Source organism: Notamacropus eugenii, chromosome 1 (assembly GCF_028372415.1).
Source record: "Notamacropus eugenii isolate mMacEug1 chromosome 1, mMacEug1.pri_v2, whole genome shotgun sequence".
Classification (NCBI taxonomy): domain Eukaryota; kingdom Metazoa; phylum Chordata; class Mammalia; order Diprotodontia; family Macropodidae; genus Notamacropus; species Notamacropus eugenii.
In genome coordinates this window covers 759,817,572-759,836,567 of record NC_092872.1, presented here as the reverse complement: position 1 = coordinate 759,836,567, position 18,996 = coordinate 759,817,572, and positions in this window count along the sequence as shown.

Sequence of the window (18,996 nt, the reverse complement as noted above, 5' to 3'; positions counted from 1 at the left end):
GCTGCCTGAGGGGCCCCACAGCTGAGCATGCAAGCAAAAGGCTTGGAGACCAAGGTGCCCCAGGGCTTCCTTGAGCCCATGTTCTACTGAGGCACCCTGCCAGTGAGGCACAGCCTTGGCCTCACCTTTCAGAGGCTGGAGAAGAAGAGAAGCTTCACCCTCCCCTGCCAGTGTCTTCAATTAGTACTCCTAAATGTACTGGAAACAAATGCCCTCCATGACGGGGGAGAGCATCAAGGATGGGTTTACAAACAGAGCTGACTGAAGGGCATGTAGATGCTGCACTTCTTTTTGTGGGGCTCTTCCTACCACCACCAGCCCTAATCAAGGATGGCTCTTTTACTTTTGAAATTTTCCTGTTAAGTGGAATACTTTCCTCCCTCTGAAAAGCCTCACTGTATAGTCCAGAGGGCTGGACCAAGAGATAACATGGACCTGAGCTAAAATCCCACATCTGACCCAGTGAACTCTATTACCTTGAACAAGTCACCGAGCCTTGGCTGGAAAATGGGGATTGTGGTATGATTGCTTCAGAGTTAGTAATGACCTTGGAAGCACCTCCCTTCAGGGATTGTTGGGAGGACCTAGTGAGATAGTGGATATTCAGTGCTTTATACAGATTGAAGCTTTTTAGGTATGTCAGCAATTATAATTTGGGTCAATTCAATGAGCACACATTAAGTATTTTCAGTGTGCCAGCAACTCTACCAGGTTCTAGGGCTACAGAAACAGTGACAACTTTCAAGGATCTTAGATTGTATTGAAGGAAAACAAAATATACCCAGAAAAATCAATGGCAAATGGATACAAAGCAAATGAAGATGGAATCTCAGTGAGAGGAAAGTGCTAATATATGAGGAGATGTGGGACAGAGTTGTGTGAGGGTAGTGTTTGAGCTGAGCCTTAAAGGGAGATCAACCAACAGAAGGAGAAGAAGCTAGCCTATATAAAGGCTCAGAGGTGGGAAATGGGATGGGCCTTGCATCCTCAGAAGGATGGCTCAAATCAGTGAAATCACAAGTCCATTGGAGCAGCCTAGACAGGAAGGAATGGAAGCTAAGAGGCTTCCACACTGTCACACACCAAATCTTACTGATCCTGACTCCATACCATCTTTCCCATCTACCCAAACATCTACACACCTATCCACCCACCCTTACATCTACTCGCCCATCTATCCATCCACACACCCACCCATTCATCCATCCATGCCCTTTTATTCCATTCACATGGTCACCACCCTAATTCAGCCCCTCATCCCCTCTAAACTGCCCTATTGCAGTAGCCCCCCAGTCGGTCTCAGTGCTTTCCATTTCTCTGCCCTTCCACCCATCCTCCTCACAACTGAAGTTATATTTCTAGACTAAAAGTCTGAGACTGCTACTTTCCTGATCAAGAACTTTCAGGTCCTCTCCTATACCCCTAGAGCAGGGCTTCTTCCCATTTCCGTGCTCTTGATTACCACCACTGACCTTCCTTTGGCATGCTGTGTGGTAAAGCCTGTGGAGAATCATGTTTTTAAATTCACAAAATGTATAGGATCATAAAGGAAACTAGTTCTATTGGAATATAACAATCAGTATGAAAAGAATATGATTGAGGAGGCCAGAATATGAACTTCTACCAGGGAATGAGGTAGAGCCAAGATGGCAGAGTAGAATCAGAGACCTGCTAGAGTTCTCCCCACCAATCTCTTAAAAAACCTGTAAAAAATGACTCTAAACAAACTCTAGAAGCCACAAGATGACAGACTGAAGCAAATTTCCAGTCCAAGACAATCTGGAAAGTCAAAAGGAAGGGTCTATGGCACTGGGCTAGGAACAGAGCTCAGTTCAGCATGGGCTATGTGAACAGAACTGGAGCAGGCCTGAGGGGACTGAATCACTATTGGCTGCTGTGGTTTCCAGACTTCTCAACCCACAAATACCAGAAAGCTTCAAAGTTCAGTGAAAAGAGTCTCTCACCTGGCTAAGACTTGAGTGTGGTCCAGCCCCAGCTCCAGGGGGGTGGCAGCCACTGCTGAAGCAGAAACTGCTTCTAGAGACTCAACAAAGTCAAAAGAGCTCAAAGCTAACAAAGAGCTCAAAAGTCAAACAACTGGCAGGGGAAATGAGCAAACGGAAAAAGAAACAGACTACAGATTCTTATTTTCTCAGTGAAGAGATATTTTCTTATGTCATTGGTGACAAGGAAGATCAAAACATGCAACCAGAAGAAGAAAACAAAGCAAAAACTCCTGCATCCAAAGCCTCCAAGAAAAATATGAATTCATCTCAGGCCATAGAAGAGTTCAAAGAAGATTTTGAAAATCAAGTAAGAGAAATATTGGAAAAAATGGGAAGAAAAATGAGAGTGATACAAGAAAATCATGAAAAATGACTCACTAGTTTGCTAAAGGAAACCCAAAATATGCTGAAGAAAATAACACTTTTAAAATTAGATTAACCCAAATGTCAAAAGAGGCTCAAAAAGCCAATGGGAAGAAGAATACCAGCAGAGTGGGGCAAATGAACAAAGAAATCCAAAAGCTTACTGAAGAAAATAATCCCTTAAAAAAATAGAATGGAGCAAATGGAAACTAATGACTTTATGAGAAATCAAGAAATTATAAAACAAAACCAAAAGAATGAAAGTGAAGTATCACAATGGAAAAACAACTGAGCTGGAAGATGGATCCAGGAGAGATCATCTAAAAATTATGGGACTACCTGAAAGTCGTGATCCAAAAAAGAGCCTAGAAATCATCTTTCAAGAAATTATCAGGGAAAATTGCCCTGATATTCTAGAACCAGAGGGTAAAATAGAAATGGAAAGAATTCACAATTATCTCCTAAAAGTGATCCCAAAAGGAAAACTCCCAGGAATATTGTAGCAAAATTCCAGAGTTCTCAGGTCAAGGCAAAAATGTTACAAGCAGTTCAAAAGAAACAATTCAAGCATTGTGGAAACACAATCAGGATAACACAAGATCTAGCATCTTCTACACTAAGGGATCAAAGGGCTTGGAATATGGTATTTTACAGGTCAAAGGATATAGGATTAAAATCAAGAATCACCTACCCAGCAAAACTGAGTATAATGCTTCAGGAGAAAAGAATGGAAAGTCAATGAAACAGAGGACTTTCAAGCATTCATGTTGAAAAAAAACATAGCTTAATAGAAAATTTGACTTTTAAATACAAGAGTCAAGTGAAGCATGAAAAGGTAAACAGGAAAGAGAAATCATGAGAGACTTAATAAAGTTGAAATGTTTATATTCCTACAAGGAAAAATTATATTTGCAATTCATGAGACCTTTCTCAGTGTTAGAATAGTTGAAGAGAATATGCAAGTGTTTGTGCATGTGTGTTTGTGTGTATATATATGTGTGTGTATGTGTATATGTATGTATATGTATGTATATATGTATGTATGTGTATGTATGTGGAGAGAGAGCACAAGGTGAGCTGAATATGAAGGGACAATATCTATAAAAGAAAATTAAATGTTGAGAGAAATGTACTAGGAGAAAGAGAAAGGGGGAGGTACAATGTAGTAAATCATCTTACATAAAGGAGTCAAGAAAGTGCTTTTACAATTGAGGGGAAGAAGGGGAAGGAGAGAGGGAATAATTGAGCCTTCTTTTCATCAGATTTGTCTTCAAGAGGGAATAACGTACACAGTCAATTGGGTGTGGAAATTTATCTTACCCTACAGGAAAGCAGGGGGGAAGGGGATAAGATAGGAGCAATAATAGAAGGGATGGCAGATTGGGGGAATGGGGTAATTGGAAGTAAACACATTGGTAGAGGATAAAGTGACTGCTCAGTCAGGGTCAGTCCCCTTCATACCTATAGGGGCTGATAAGGCAGGACTGCAAAGGATGGTTTTAGCACCAGTTCCAAAAGGGAGTCTCTGGGCTCACATGCAGTCCCTCCAGGTTCGTCTGTGTGGCATCTGGGTTGTGATATGACCAAACAAGGTCCTCAACGAGTTTCTCATTGAGACAGTGATTCTATGCTTTCCTGCAATGGCAAGTCCTAAGGCCTAATTCTGCATTTTTTGGGCAGAGGGAGCTTGGGATTCATGTTCAAGGTTGTAGAATCATGAAAAGGTTAAGTTAGAAGGAAAAAAAGACATGAGTCCAGCATCTGGGTCCACCCATTCTGTAGCTAGAAAGGCCCAGGAATGGGGGGTTCCTGGCCCAAGGTCATGCAGAAAGTTAGTGACAACTGTCTGTTAGAACGTATCTTAAGAGAAATCATTTTCCCAATGAGATGAATAAACCATCCAATGATGAAATGCCCACATGGACCTCATAGGGGATCATGCTGGGCTCTCCTCCTCCTATCTTGAACCAGAATTCAGGTGCTTAGATACTGTTTCTCCTGCTTATAAATAGTAATGAAATGAAATCAGGGCAGAGAATTGAGGTTTAATTGAGCTCTCCTTGAAAGGGCTTCTTTGCTCCATGTCAAGGTCATGTTCCCATAGATAAGACGGTTATTATCGGCAAGAAGTGGTGATAATAGACCCTAGAGAGTGGGGAGGACATGTGGCCGAAGGCATGAAAGGGAGGAGGAAATAGGCGAACAGCAAAGATTGAGGCACTCACAGAAGACATTCCCATTGATAATTGGTTTAAATTATTAAAGCACATAAGAGGTTATTAACTAGAGAGAGTAGAAATTACTTTTTTTGCTGAGTTTGACTTTTCAAACTCTCCCAAACTTACACTTTAAAAAAAGCTTTAAATTTAAAGTTGTTTGAAAAAAAATCTTTGAGAATTATCTACAGAGTCGGAGATGTGAAGAGGGAGCAGACGCTGCATGAATTTGCTATCAGGCTACCTGGCGCCAGTGTAAAATGTGAAATGCCATTGGAATTATGCGAAGTCCCCACCGCCACTGCCGCCCGGGGCTAGGACTCCAGGAGAAGGGCACAAGCAGTGCCCAAAGAGAGGCAGAGATGCTGAGCCATGGCTTTCTGAGGGGCTCCAGGAAAGCCTCTGACAGACAAATAGACAGGGAGCCAGCCTCAGGAGCACAATCTCAGAGCCAGACAGGACCTCAGAGGTCTCGAGTTCGACACACACCCAAGTGAGAATTGCTTCTGCCAGCTTCCTGACAAGTGGTCAGCTGGTCACTTCCCAAATATGTCCAATGAGGGTTCAGAAAAGGAATTGCTGATGATTCTCAGACCTCCTCATCCAGTCAACTCTCTTTTCCTAACCTCCAGGCTTGCCTTGACAGTTGCCCACTGGACATCTGGCACCAGATGCCCCATATACATATTTAGCTCAACTTGTCCTAAATGGAATTCATGATCTTTCCCCACCAACCACTACCCCCACTCTTCCTTCCCTCTTACTATCAAGGGCACTGCCATTCTCCCAGTCTCACAGACTCACAGTCGAAGAGTCATCCACAAACCCTCAGTCTCTCCCTCTTTATTCAATTTGTCACAAAGTCCTGTAGATTTTATCTTTGTAGCATCTCTCAAATACCATACTTCCTCTCCTCTGGCATGGTCTCTACTCTGGTGCAGGCCCTCAACACCTCACACCTGCATGATTTTGATAGCTTTCTCATGGGTCTCCTTGCCTCAAGTCTCTCCCCCTCCAACCCATCCTCCACTAAGCTGTCAAAGAAACCTTCTTATACTGCAGGTCTGATCACATCACTCCTCATCATTAAAATCCACTGTCTCCCCATTACCTCCAGGATCAAAAGGAAACCAAGGCCCTGTGAACATTCATATCCCTTCCCCACCTGCCCCCTCTCACCTCTCCAGACTTTGACCTTCTGCTCCAGTTCCACAGACTGCCTTTCGATTCTTCACACATGGTGCTCCATGGCTATCCCTCATGCCAAGAGCACTCTTCCTTCTCACTTCTGGTCCTGCTAAGCTTTAGTGACTTCCCTCTTAGATTATCTTCAAGGAATTCCATGGTGTAGCAGAAGAAGTAGCCTATAATGTCTTGACAAGTCATTTATTCTCTGGGAGTGTGGAAGAGGAAGAGGTCAAGAGGAGGGGACATTGAATCAGGACTCTGAAGGGACACACAAGGTTCACTGCAACAGAGATTGGAGGAGGTAGATCAGGTAAGAGGGGCAGCATGATCAAAACCTCCCAGGAAAGTGTTGTTACAAGAAGAGACTCCCAAATCCCACATCCTTAAGTCATTTGATAAAGGAGAGCAAGTCAGACAGGAAGTGTGGTTCCCTCTCATCTGGGATCTGGGAAGCTTACATTAGATAGGATTTAGACAAGAGTAATGGCACGAGAAGCCAAAACACAAACTTGGGTGGACCCATCATAAGTCCTGACTGTGTTAGCTCTAAATAAGAATGCTTTGGGTGAGTCCAGGACCTGGGGGAAACCAAAAATAACTTGTAACCTTCCCAGCACTTCTGAGGAGTTCCTGGGGTCAAGAGACCTTCTGGGCACAGAAAACCTTTAATCACATGTGGTCAGATTTAAGCAGTATGACATTTTCCCCAAACAATATAATAAATCATTTTTCCCCACAGAGGAAAGGGTAAAATACACACAGGAAATTCTAGAAAGCCCAGACAGGCTATAACATCAAATTCACACAGAGTGCAGTGGGTAATTGAATGGAAAGAAGTTTGAGGGCCTCCTATATCCAAAGAACTAGACTTTCCTTAGCAACAATGGAGGCTTTGAAAGGTGGAGGTCAGGAGAGGGAGCTGAGAGAGGTACATTCTAAGTACCTCACCCCTGAATGAACTTGGGACTTAGTCCAGCAAACACACTTGGGACAAGTGCATCAGTAATGAGTGTGATGGATTTTGAGAAGGGAAGGTCCTTAGAAGCCATACAGATCATGCCCTTTTCTCTTCGCATAGGGAGTCTGAGGCCCAGAGAGAGGGAAGGGGTTTTGATGAAGGTCATAGAAGTAGAAAGGAAAAGAGCTGTGAACAGAATGCAGGTGCTCTGTTTCCAAATCCAGCCCTCTTTCCACCAGTTAGTGGTGGCTTTTTTAAGGGGTCTTTATTTCATTGGTAGGGACACCAATTAGAGCCCTGAGACAGAATTCCTTCACTTACTTATGTCAATGTAACCCGAACCCAAAGTGAACAGAACCCCACCCCCAGACCAGTTCCCCGGGTATTGTAGGCACTTCATAAAGTAATGTAGGTGAAGATTTGACTGAACTAATGAAATTGGACCCCCACTCACCCCACAGAACGGGTGCCTCTTCTGGGTACCTGCCCCATATGGGGCCCTAGATGCCAGCCCACAATCTGCCTTGTCTTAACCCAGCTTTATCCTGCTCTTTGTCTCATCATTTTTGTTAATACCATTTAGGGATTTGTGTTTCCAAGGATTCAACCTCCGTCAGTGCAAACCATCTCTCCTTGAGTGGGTGCCCCTCCTTGGGGATTACTTAATAATGGCTAGTAGCCATCTGCTCCCAAGATCCAACTTCCACCCATAACTTGTTCTAGGGTCTCCCCCAAAGGGAGGGAGAGGGCTAAAGTAAACCTTTCTCTGGGAAATGTTGACCTTGGGGGCTCTCTGGAAGAGCCAGAGGGGAGGTTGGTTACCCCACCACAAGGCACTGAGTCCTACTTCAGCTCCAGACTGGCCTCTTAGGCTCCCTCCTGCTCTAAGATTGCAGAATGTCTGCCCAGTCATTGTCACCTGCTGGACTCCCTTTACCCTCATTCTCTGCCAGTCAAACTAGATTTCTCTCTGAATCCATTCTACTCTCATTCTGTTTGCTCCACCCCCTCCATTGCCCTCTCTGAGCTCAGTGAGGTATTAATAGTGATATTATTATATCCTTCTCATCGGTTTCTTCACAGAAACCAGGGCTGGAGGAGGCCAAGGGCTAGGAAAGGAGAATTCCCATATTTGTCTATTCCTACCTGCAGCGGACAAGAGCTAGCCTTGCTAGGACAGCACTGGGCTAGAGCCGCTGAGGTGGCTTCAGGACACTGCAGCTCCTGAAAAGCAGAACATTGTGAGGGCTGTCACCCACCATCAAAGATCAGCCGTCTGGCTTCCCACATCACCACACAGACTGGTGATGCCACCTTCGGCCACTGTCCAGTCTTGTGCACCCTGTAATCATAAAATCAGGCAGTCCTCCACTTCAGAGCAGCGAGGGATCTTTGAAACCAGAGTCCAGCCCCTCTTCCAGGGGAAGATGAAGAAACTGAGGCCCAGAGAGGGCAAGAACCTTGCTCAAGGTCACACAGCTAGTAACTGCAGCAAGCAGGATTCCAAACACCCCTCCTGGGTACTCTGAGGAGCAGGACAGACTCAGAGTGGGCTCCCCAGGCCTTGGAGGCAAAGCTTTTCTTGGCCTTCTCAGTCACATGGAAGCCCACTTGTCTGGGACCCGCTCATGGGTTCCCTCCTCGGGTATCTCAGACTCCCCATGATATTTAGAATCAATTGAGAAAACAGATGGAAAGTGTTTGGCAAGCCCAAATGCTCTCTGAGGATGCTAGCTGCTTCTAAGGGCATGTTGGTACTCCTAGAACAAAAAGAAAAGGGAATGAGAGTCTCTCCAACCAGTGGGTCCAAGGGCAGGAAGGGGAGGCTTCTCTTCCCAAGAAACCCAAGAGTCCTGCTCTCTCTGGACCTAAGGACCTCCCAGTGGCTGAGCCCTTCCCTCCATCCTCCCAGGCCCAGGGCATCCTGGCTCCTTGTGCTGCTTAGTCAGAGCCAGGCCTGGAAGGCAGCAGGATGCTCAGCAGGCAGATGGGGGCTTGGGGAGAGGTCGGCTCTGCAGGCTCAAAGATCTGTCCTCATACCCATTAATTGATGACACATCAATTCAATAAACGTTTACTAAGCACCTACTGAGTGCCAGGCACCATTCTAAGTACTGGGCATATAAAAAGAGGCAAAAGACAGTTCCTGTCCTCAAGGAACTTGCAATCGAATGGGAGAGACAACAACAAACAGCTGTGTCCACAGCCAGCTGTAGTGGGATAAGTAGGAAACAATTCACAGGGGAAGATCCCTGTAGAATGGGACTCAGAGGAAGACAGGGAGGGCAGGAGCCAGATCAGAGGAGGGCCAGTGTTTCAGGGATGGGATGAGACACGGTCAGAGAAATGCCCAGAGCGGAGCTATGGAGGCTCTTGTCTGTGGGACAGCGAGGAGACTGGGATCACCAAAGAATGGAGAACATGTGGAGAGGCAAGGAGTAAGAAGCCTGCGAGGTAGGAGGGGGCCAGGTCATGAAGGGCTTTGAATGCCAACCTGGAGGTAGTAGGGAGCCACTGGAATTTAATGAGGAGGGGGTAATGTGGTCATATCTGTGCTGGAGAAAAATCACTTTGGAGGATGGACTGGAGTGGGGTGAGACTGGGGCAAGCAGACTACCCTACCCCACCTACTGCCATAGTCCAGGGATGAGGGGCTGAGGGCCTGTACAAGTGTGGGGGCAGGGGCAGGGGAGAGAACGGATGGATTCCAGAGTTGTTACAAGGGTGAAGTCACAGAACTCGGCCACGGCTTGGCTATGCAGACTAAAAGATAGTGAGGGATATGGGATGACTCCAAGAGGGTGAGTCAGAAGCATTGGGAAGACAGTGTTGCCCTCTACAGTAACAGGGAGAGTAGGAGGGGGCAGGGCTTAGGAAGAAAGCTGGTGAGCTCTTTCTTGGCCAAGTTGAGTTTAAGGTGCCGGCTGGGCATCTAGTTCCAGGTGTCTGATTAGCAATGAGAGATTGGAAGCCAGCAGAGAGTTTGGGGCAGCAAAGGTGGATTATGGATCATCAGCATAGAGAAGGTCATTAAATGGAGCAGATGAGATCCCCAAGGGAAGTGGTCTAGAGGCAGAAGAGAAGGGCCAAGGCCAGGATCCTGAGGGACACCTGCAGGGAGAAGGTGGGATCTAGAGGAGGATCCAGCAAAGGAGAAGGAGCAGACAGACCAGAGTGCGGAGGAGAGGTGAAAAAACAGGCAAGACTATGAAGGAAGAGAGAGTGGTCAATGGTTTCAGAGGCTGCAGAGAGGCCAAGGAGAATGAGGATGAAGCAAAGGCCATTAGATCTAGCCCCTAAAAAATCAGTGGGCCCTTTGGAGAGGGCAGTTTGGGTGGAATGATGAGGTCAGACTGGAAGGGGTTAAGAAGAGAGTGACAGGAGAGAGAGTGGAAGCCTCTGGTGTAGAGCACCTTTTGGAGGAGTTTAGTTATAAAGGGAAGAGAAATAGGATGAGAATTAGCAGGAACAGAAGGATGGAGTGAAGGAGGGGGAAACATGGGAGTGTTTGTAGCCAGTAGGAAATGAGCCAGTAGAGAGGGAGAGATTGAAAATAATTGGTAGAGTGGGGTTGACAGAGGGGGCAATCTGTTGAAGGAGATAGGATGGAAGGGGATCTCTTGAGCAGGTAGAAGGGTTAGTTCTGGTGAGAAGTCAAGTCATCTCATTATGTAAGACTGGGGTGATGGAGGACCGGAGCAGAAGGCACCTGACTGATGGGAGAGGAGGGAGAGGGGAGAAGGGGGGCTCACAGCAAATGGTTCCATTTTTCTATAAAATAGGAGGCAAGGCTTTCCACTGCTAGAGTGGGTGGAATTCATTTGTTCAATGATTTTTTCCTAGCTTTGGCAAAAGGTTCCTGGTGCCCCAGTCTCTCAGGTGGGCCAGGCCAGTCAGCTGCCAAGAGAAACTTGTCTGTTGCCTGGTTAAGGCTATGGTATTGCAGGACTCTGCTTCCCCACTAACCCTTCCCTGCCCCTATAGTTCACACACATACACACACACACAGACACACACACACACACACACACACACACACACACACACACACACACACACACCTTGGTGAACACTTCCACAATGTCCCATATTAACCCCATCCACGCAGCGGCAGCTAAATGAAATAGTGGAGAGAGAACCAGGCCTAGAGTCAAGGAAATTCAAGTTTAAATCCTTCCTCAGAAATTTCCTAGTTACTTGATATTGGCAGCCATTTCACCTCTGCTTACCTCAGTTTCCTCAAATGTAAAATGACACCTATCCCCCAAATCTGCTTGTTTTGGATCAAGACACCCCTCCTAGGATGAGCTGGTAACTTCAGATCTCATCACCATGTAGCTGGTTCAGACTTGGATGCTCAACACTTCCCATCTCCTTCAGCATCCTCTGGATTGGAGGGCTGGAGGGTAGAGCTCTACCCACAGCTTTCCTTTACAAAGAGCAGAATCTGGACTTCACAACCCACTCCCCTTGTTGTTCAGTCATGTCTGACTCTCTGTGACCCCCTTTGGGACTTCCTTGGTGACAATACTGGAGTGTTTTGCCATGTCCTTCTCCAGTTCATTTTACAGATGAGAAACCTAGGTAAATGGCCAGAGTCCCTCAGCTAAACAGTGTCTGAGGCCAGATTGGAAGACATCTTCCTGACTTAAGGGGCAGCACTCTATCCACTGCACCACCTGGTCGCTCCTGCCCACAGTTTCATCAGTGACTCGGGTTGGTTTCAGATCAATGGAATGAGATGCCCAGGAGTCCCTCCCTGCCAGTTTTCTTTGGTTTGCTGTCTTCTCCTGACTGGATTGCAACCTCCTTGAGGTCAGGGATCTTGGGAACCTTAGCACAGAGCCTGACACATACCAGACACTTTTGAAAAATGTTTATTGAATTAATTGTGAGATATTTGTAAAGGGCTTAGCGTATATATATATATATATATATATATATATATATATATGCATATTGACTTTGGCAATGGCTAAAACCAAGAAAAATCCAGAATGATCATCACTTCCCCCACCCCTTTCTGTTAGCAGGTGGGCAAAAGGGGAGTAGGGGGTCAGTGAGTCAATAAGCCTTCACTGAGTATCTGCTGTGTGTCAGGCAGGCATTGTGCTAAGAGCTGGAGATACAAATAAAGGCAAAAGACAGTCCCTGCTCTCAGTCCTCCCAGTGTAATAGAGGAGAGGACATGAAAACAACTCGGTAGGAGCAAGATATAGACAGGAGATAATCTGTAAGAATACCAAACGCTTCATGGAATAACATTTCTTGCCCATGGATGTCATGATAAAACCAACTCCTACATTTTCCTCTTCAAGTAAGAGAGCCTGGGAGTCTTCCTTTTTTGTCTTTAAAAAATGTGTTGCATGAAATGACTCTCTAGGATGAGGAGAGGGAGGATTCTGGGAGAAATTCTAGTAATATAAAAAATCAATAACTATTCACCCAACAAAAGCTAAGCAGATGTGTCATATCTGTTGTCTAGGTTATGACATTTATGATGTACAATTGAATGGATATGTTAGAGATTGCATCCTCTCTATATTAGGTTGTGTATGTGTATCTTTAGATGATAGATAGACAGACAGACAGATAGACCGATAGATAGATAGATAGATAGATAGATAGACAGACAGACAGACAGACAGACAGACAGACAGACAGACAGACAGATAGATAGATAGATAGATAGATAGATAGATAGATAGATAGATAGATAGATAGATAGATAGATAGATAGATAGATAGATAGATAGATAGATAGATAGATAGATAGATAGATGGATGGATGGATAGATAGACAGACAGATAGATAGATAGACAGACAGACAGGATCTTGAACAGACACTACAAATGGACAATACATTGGACCCAGAATGAAGCAGTGGGAGAAGTGTGGCCTGAACAATTTTCAGAAGTTTCAAGGTTATCTAATTGACTGACTCCCATGATTCTTAGAGGCCCATGAAACAGAGACCCATCTTCTCCAGGGCTGTTGGATGGTTCTTTAAGGCACAGCGGAGTCCACTCTCTGAACAATTGAAATTGGGGATCATCCCAAGGGGTGTGGAGGGGCATATGATGAGTAAAGGTTAGTGGTTACATCATATTACAAGCCAGGAATTACAACAAGGAAGTGATATAAAAGATGACATCAAAGAAATGCATGAGGAGAGTAGATAGACTGGCATCATGGGTCAAGAAGGAGGGCTAACATATGGCAGTGCCTTATGGGATCTAGAATGCTCTCTCCATGTGCATGCTGGATGGGCTTCTAGTGGTAAGCCTTTGAAGATCATGGACAAGAATCACACTGAATGTGCAGAAATGAGCAGATGACCATTTCTATACCAGTGAGATCCCAGATGCATTTGAGGACTCTTCTGGAAAAGGTTAGACCTTTCCAGAACCACATTCCAGCAAAATTTCCATGTCACCAAGTGTCACTGATAACAATGGAGAATCTCTGGTTCAGCCCTGATTGCCCATCCTGTGAGCATCCATAACCAGATGGCAGAGGCCAGAGGTAACAGGATGGATCCTTTGGCCGTTATCTCCTCTGAGTCCCTGGAGATCAGTGGTTTTCTTGTGCCATACTGTTGGTGTGACTTGCTGTGGTACCAAGCCTGTCAGGTAAATAGAAGCACTTTTCCCAGTCTCTTCTCCGTTTAAAGCCCTTTGGATTAGAGCTACCAAAGCTCAGACAGGCCTGTTTCTGTCAACCCTAAGAGCTGTGCTCAATGCAGCTTGCTAAGGGCCCATCATTCCTGGTGTTTAAGCCCTGGTCCAGAAATTCCAATCTCAGTCTCAGACACCGTCTTCTCAGCCAGCTATTCATTTCCCAAGGAGACCTTTCTCTGCTGAGTCTCGTCTCTTCATTTATCAGCAGTAAAGGCAACAGTGCCTTCCCATGTCCCTGAGGTGTTTGGACGAAGCCTTCCTGCCCACCCTGCTGTTCTCCTTTATTCCCTCATGAATCTCGAGAAGGCAGTGATGGTTGACAGCTTTAAGACCTTGGAGGCTCCCCCTGCCGTCCCACCCACAGCCCCTGCAAAGACAGTCACACCATCTCTTTGTTAAGTTCAGTTCAATGAAAAGATGCTTCAGTCCCCTCAGGAGGTTGTCTTCAGCTACCAGAACATGGTCTTGCTTCCTGCCACCCTCCAGGGGGATCATTTCCCTGATGTCCTCAGGGTTCTGGATGTGTAGACCTCAGAGCTGAGGAAGCTGCTTTTGGCTGATGTAGTTCATCCCACTCCACACACACACACACACACACACACACACACACACACCACCATACCACATGCTTCACACATGCACATGAATGTCACACATGCACATACCACATACATATACATCTCACACCATACATACACATCATAATACATATACCACACCTACATCTCACACATACATGTCACATATACATGTCACATATGCACCACGCACATACCACACACCAACATATACACAACACATTCACATGCGCATCACATACACCACACACGTACATCACACACATACTACACACACTGCACATATATGCAACACACTCACATATCACACACACCACACACATCATGCATACACCACCCACACGGCATATACATACAAACAATACGCTCACACACCACACACTCAAACCCACACAGCTCAGATTCATCACGCATATGCACACCACACTCACACAACCACACACACACACACACACACACACACACACACACACACACTTGCGCTACCCAACAATTACTGAGGCCTCTTTTCTGCCTTCATGAGTATTCCTGCCCTTCCCATACTCTACCACATGCCTCCATCCACCTACCTCCTGGTCTGGGTCAGTCCTGCCTCCTTCCTCCTCTTAACACCCTTTCTCTTCCTGACTTTCTCCCTTACAGATTTTCTGTTCTGCCAAGGACCGCTGTCTCTTCCTAAGTGGATCCCGGCCCGAAGTCTGCTTCCTCCAACATCATCCAGTCAGTACTCACTCGGGACTTTGTGGAAACACAGAGAGTGCTGGACACTGGGGGCTGCTAACCAGGCATTTTCCTTTTACATTCTAAGACTTCACTCCAGGCTCCTGCCACCCCACTCCACAAAGACGTCACGTGGAAATGGAGAATAAATGTCACTTCTGAACACTTTTCAGTCAGCTATCACTGATTCATTCGTTCATTCATTTACTAAAAACTTACTATGTGCCAGGCAGGGCAGCTAGGGGGCACAATGGATAGTCACCAAGCCTGAAGCCAGGAAGACCTGAGTTCAAAATCTGGCCTCAGACACTTACTAGCTGTGTGATCCTGGGCGAGTCACTCCATGCTATTTGCCTTGGTTTCCCCTTCTGTAACATGAGCTGGAAGGAAATGGCAAACCACTCCTTTATCTCCACCAAGAAAACTCCAAATGGGGTCGTGCAAAGTCTGACATGACAGGAATGACAGACCAACAACAAAATATGCTAAGTGCTGTACTATCCTAGGGATATAAAAGGAAGCAAAAACCACCCCCTGCCCAGGTCTCATTACTTGGTTTTCAGAGAGCCAGCTCCCACCAACCCCAGTGGAGCCCTAAGTCATGGAGCTGGGCTGGTGTGTGGAAAGTTGCCTGCTCTGATCTGTCTTACAAGATTCAGTGGAGTTAGAAAGAAGCCTCCTGCCCTAGCTAGGACAAAGGAGCCCTGAGAGGATGGATGGGATGCGACCCTGTGTGGGTCTCCTGCCCCAGAGAAAGCAGGCAGGTTTGAGCAAGGTAGATGGGAAGTTGTAATTCCAACAGCATCTTAGGACAGCATCCTAGGACAGCATCCTGGGACAGCATCTTGGGACAGCATGCTGGGACAGCATGCTGGGACAGCATCCTGGGACAGGCTAGGAAAAGCCTCCAGCATCTCCCTCGCTCAGCTCCACCTCTGCCGGCTGGCATTGCTCTACTCCATGAAGGCAGAACAGATGGAGGGGGCTCCCAGATCAGGAGAGCACGTGAAAGCCAATCCATCACAATGTCTTTCCGGGCTCTGAATTTCCAAAGGAAGGGCTGCCAACCTCCAGGGTCTCCTGATGCTTGGGCTGGGCCCTGCTCTTGCTGACCCCCCACAAAAAGGACTGTCCCCATGCCCTCCAGCCCCCACCCAATACATCTCCCACTCCTCACAAGCAAGGGGGGAGGGGTAACCATAGCTAGCTCTCAAGATCACACTTCCAGGCTTGCACAGAACTTCGCATGCCATCTCTCTTGTCCTCACAAGAACCCTGGAAATGCTATTATTATCCCAATTTTGCAGAGGAGAGAATGAAGACTGAGAGTGGGTCTGGGTCCTCCTGCAGGCAGTAAAGATTGGAGGCAAGCTTCCAGCTCCAGTACTCCTTTGCCAAACAAGGGGCCAGCTCCAGTCATCCTCATCTATATCTCTCCACTGGACTCAGATGGTTCAGAGGAGAGAGTGAAGCTGGTGACTTTGTACAGCTCTCCCTTACTTAAACCCAATCACTTGCAAGTCATGGCATGGGCTTCCAGATGTCATGGTCCTCTTTGAGAATGAAGGACAAACCGCAAATGCCCAGGAGACCATCAGCTGCCTTAAAAGAACATGCTTGTGAGTGCGAGAGGTGAGATGCCAGGGAGTCTCCAGGCTCCTCAGCTGCCAGTCCAGGGCCTCAACTCCCTTTTAAAGCTCCTGTGAATTCAGATCTCATCAGAAAACAGCATCCCCCAATCCAAGAACACAAAAATGGGCTCCATTAGAGCAGGCTTGGCTTCCGAATCTCTCCTCTGACCCCACCCCACCCTTGTGCAGACCCTCATCACCTCATACCTGGACCATTACAGTAACTACCGGGGGGAGAGGGGCAGTCTGCTTGCCTCAGTCTCTCTCCACTCCAGACCATCCTCCATTCAGCCTCCAAAGCTATTTTCTTAAAGTGCAGGTCTGACTGTGTCATTCCGCCTATTCAATAAACTCCAGGCCCTCCCAGTGGCCTCCAGGAGCAAATACAAAACCCTTTGTTTGACTTTGAAAACCTTACATAACCTGCCACCATCACCATCACTCTCTCTCTCTCTCTCTCTCTCTCTCTCTCTCACTCGCTCGCTCTTGTTCTCACTCTGACACACACACACACACTCTCTCCCTTTCTCTCTCTGTCTCTCTCTCTGTTTCTGTCTCTGTCTCTGTCTCTGTCTCATACACACACACACACACACTCTCTCACACACACACATACACACACTCCCCCTTTCTCTCTCTCTCTCTCTCTCTCTCTCTCTCTCTCTCTCTCTCTCTCTCTCTCTCTCTCTCTCACACACACACACACACACACACACACACACACACACACACACACACACACACACACACACACACACACACACCCCTTTCTAATTCTTTAACCTTGATAGTGATTTAGTGATTCTGGCTTCCTAGCTGTTCCTCTAACAAGACTCTCCATCTTCTGACTGCTTGGTTCCTCTGACTGTCTCTCTCTCACCTGTAACTCTTCTCCTCCCGGCCTCTCTGGCTTCCATTAAGTCCCAGTTAAACTCCCACCTTCCCCACCAAGTCCTTCCTGACCTTCCCCAGAGCTCAGGTCTCCCTGCATGTGATGTGATCTGGACGCAATCCCACGGAGCTGGGGGCCTGTAAGTTCCCCCTTTGACTGGGGCGGGGCACACAGTAAACACTTAATGAATGCTTGTCAACTGACTGACTTCCAGTAAAAAGGTCAGCTGACAAGCATTTATGATGCACTTCCTATGTGCCTGGCACTGTGCTAAATGCTGGGGATGCAAAGAAAGACACAAACACTGCCTACCCTCAAGCAGCTGCCATTCTAGCCAGGGAAACAAGGAGCAATGAGACATGTGGAGGGAAAATCAGAAGGAATCCCGGAGGGGAAGACCTTTTGGGGAGGACCCCTGCAGAAGGTGGCATTTGAGTTGATCCTGGAAGGAAACAACGGGGGCCCAAAGTGTGGGTCAGAAGGGAAAGCATTTCAGGTCTTGGGGGCAGCCTGTAGAAAGGCACAGAGTTGGGAGAAGGAGCATGGCCATGGCTTTCTCCTGGTGATTCCCCTGGTCAGGGCAGAGCTGCCGCCTTGTGGCTAGGGTGGGGACCTCAACATCAGGAGCCTGGTGAGGAATCCTTTAGAGCATGTACAAGGGTAGACTCTGAAGCCTAGATTTAGACCTGGAATCCCTTCACCTCACTAAGGCAGAAGCCAAGTCCCACTGATATAAAATGACTTACCCAACACCACACAGCTCATTAAGTGTCTGAGATAGAATCCGAAGCCAGGCTTTCCTGTCTCTGCCATCTGGTCCCCTCTCCACTAAGAAATGCTTCCTTCCCCGGGGATCAGTAGAAGGATCTGGGAATGTTCAACCTAAAAAAGGAAAGACTCTGGGAAAAAAGGAAGAAGGGATCATTCCAAGTGTTGAAATAGGTTATCATTTGAAAGAGGGATGGATCAGGCTTCTTTTTCTTATTCCCAGAGGGCAGAAGCAGTGCCAGAGCAGAGAACTCATGGGGTAATGTATTTGGTTTCCCTCCATATTAGTGAAAAGTTCCTTTAAATTAAAGCAGTTCAGATGTAACTGGTTGCCTTAGGAGACAGTGAAGTCCCTATTGTGGCAAGGGTTTGAGCTGAGGTCCCATGCCCACCTCCCTGCCCTGCATCTTGTGTCTAAGATCTCCTCTGTCCTTGGGGGCCTCAGACTATGTCTCCCATGTGCTCACACAACAGCTCAGGGATGAGAATAGGATGCCATGTTCTTTCTTCTCAATAGATTTTTATTTCCGTCTTTTGTTTTCCTATTTGCCAGTACATTTCCCGATGTATCCCTCCTTCTCCCTTCAAGATAGCTATCCCACATAAATAAAAGTAGAGGAAGAAAGCAGTTAAGGGAAATTAAGGAACACATCGAGAAAGTCTGACATGAGTATTTCCCACCCATAGACCCTCACCTCTGCAAAGAGGGGTCTTCTGTCTCTTCTTTAGAGACGAGCTTGGCCTTTCCCATTCCCCAGCACTCTGTGGCAATGGTTTTGTCACGCTTGCGGTTCTTATTCCATTTACGTTGTTTCAGCGCTTGCTTCATGTTGCTTTACTGGAGCTGCTTCCTTCACTTGGCATCCTTTCATATTAGTCTTTACGTAAGTCATGCTTCTCTGAATTGCTGTCCTTCATCGTCTCTTACTACACAGTGATAGAACATCACGTTGGCTCACTCTACGTCATTTAACCACGCCTTAATCAGTGGCAAA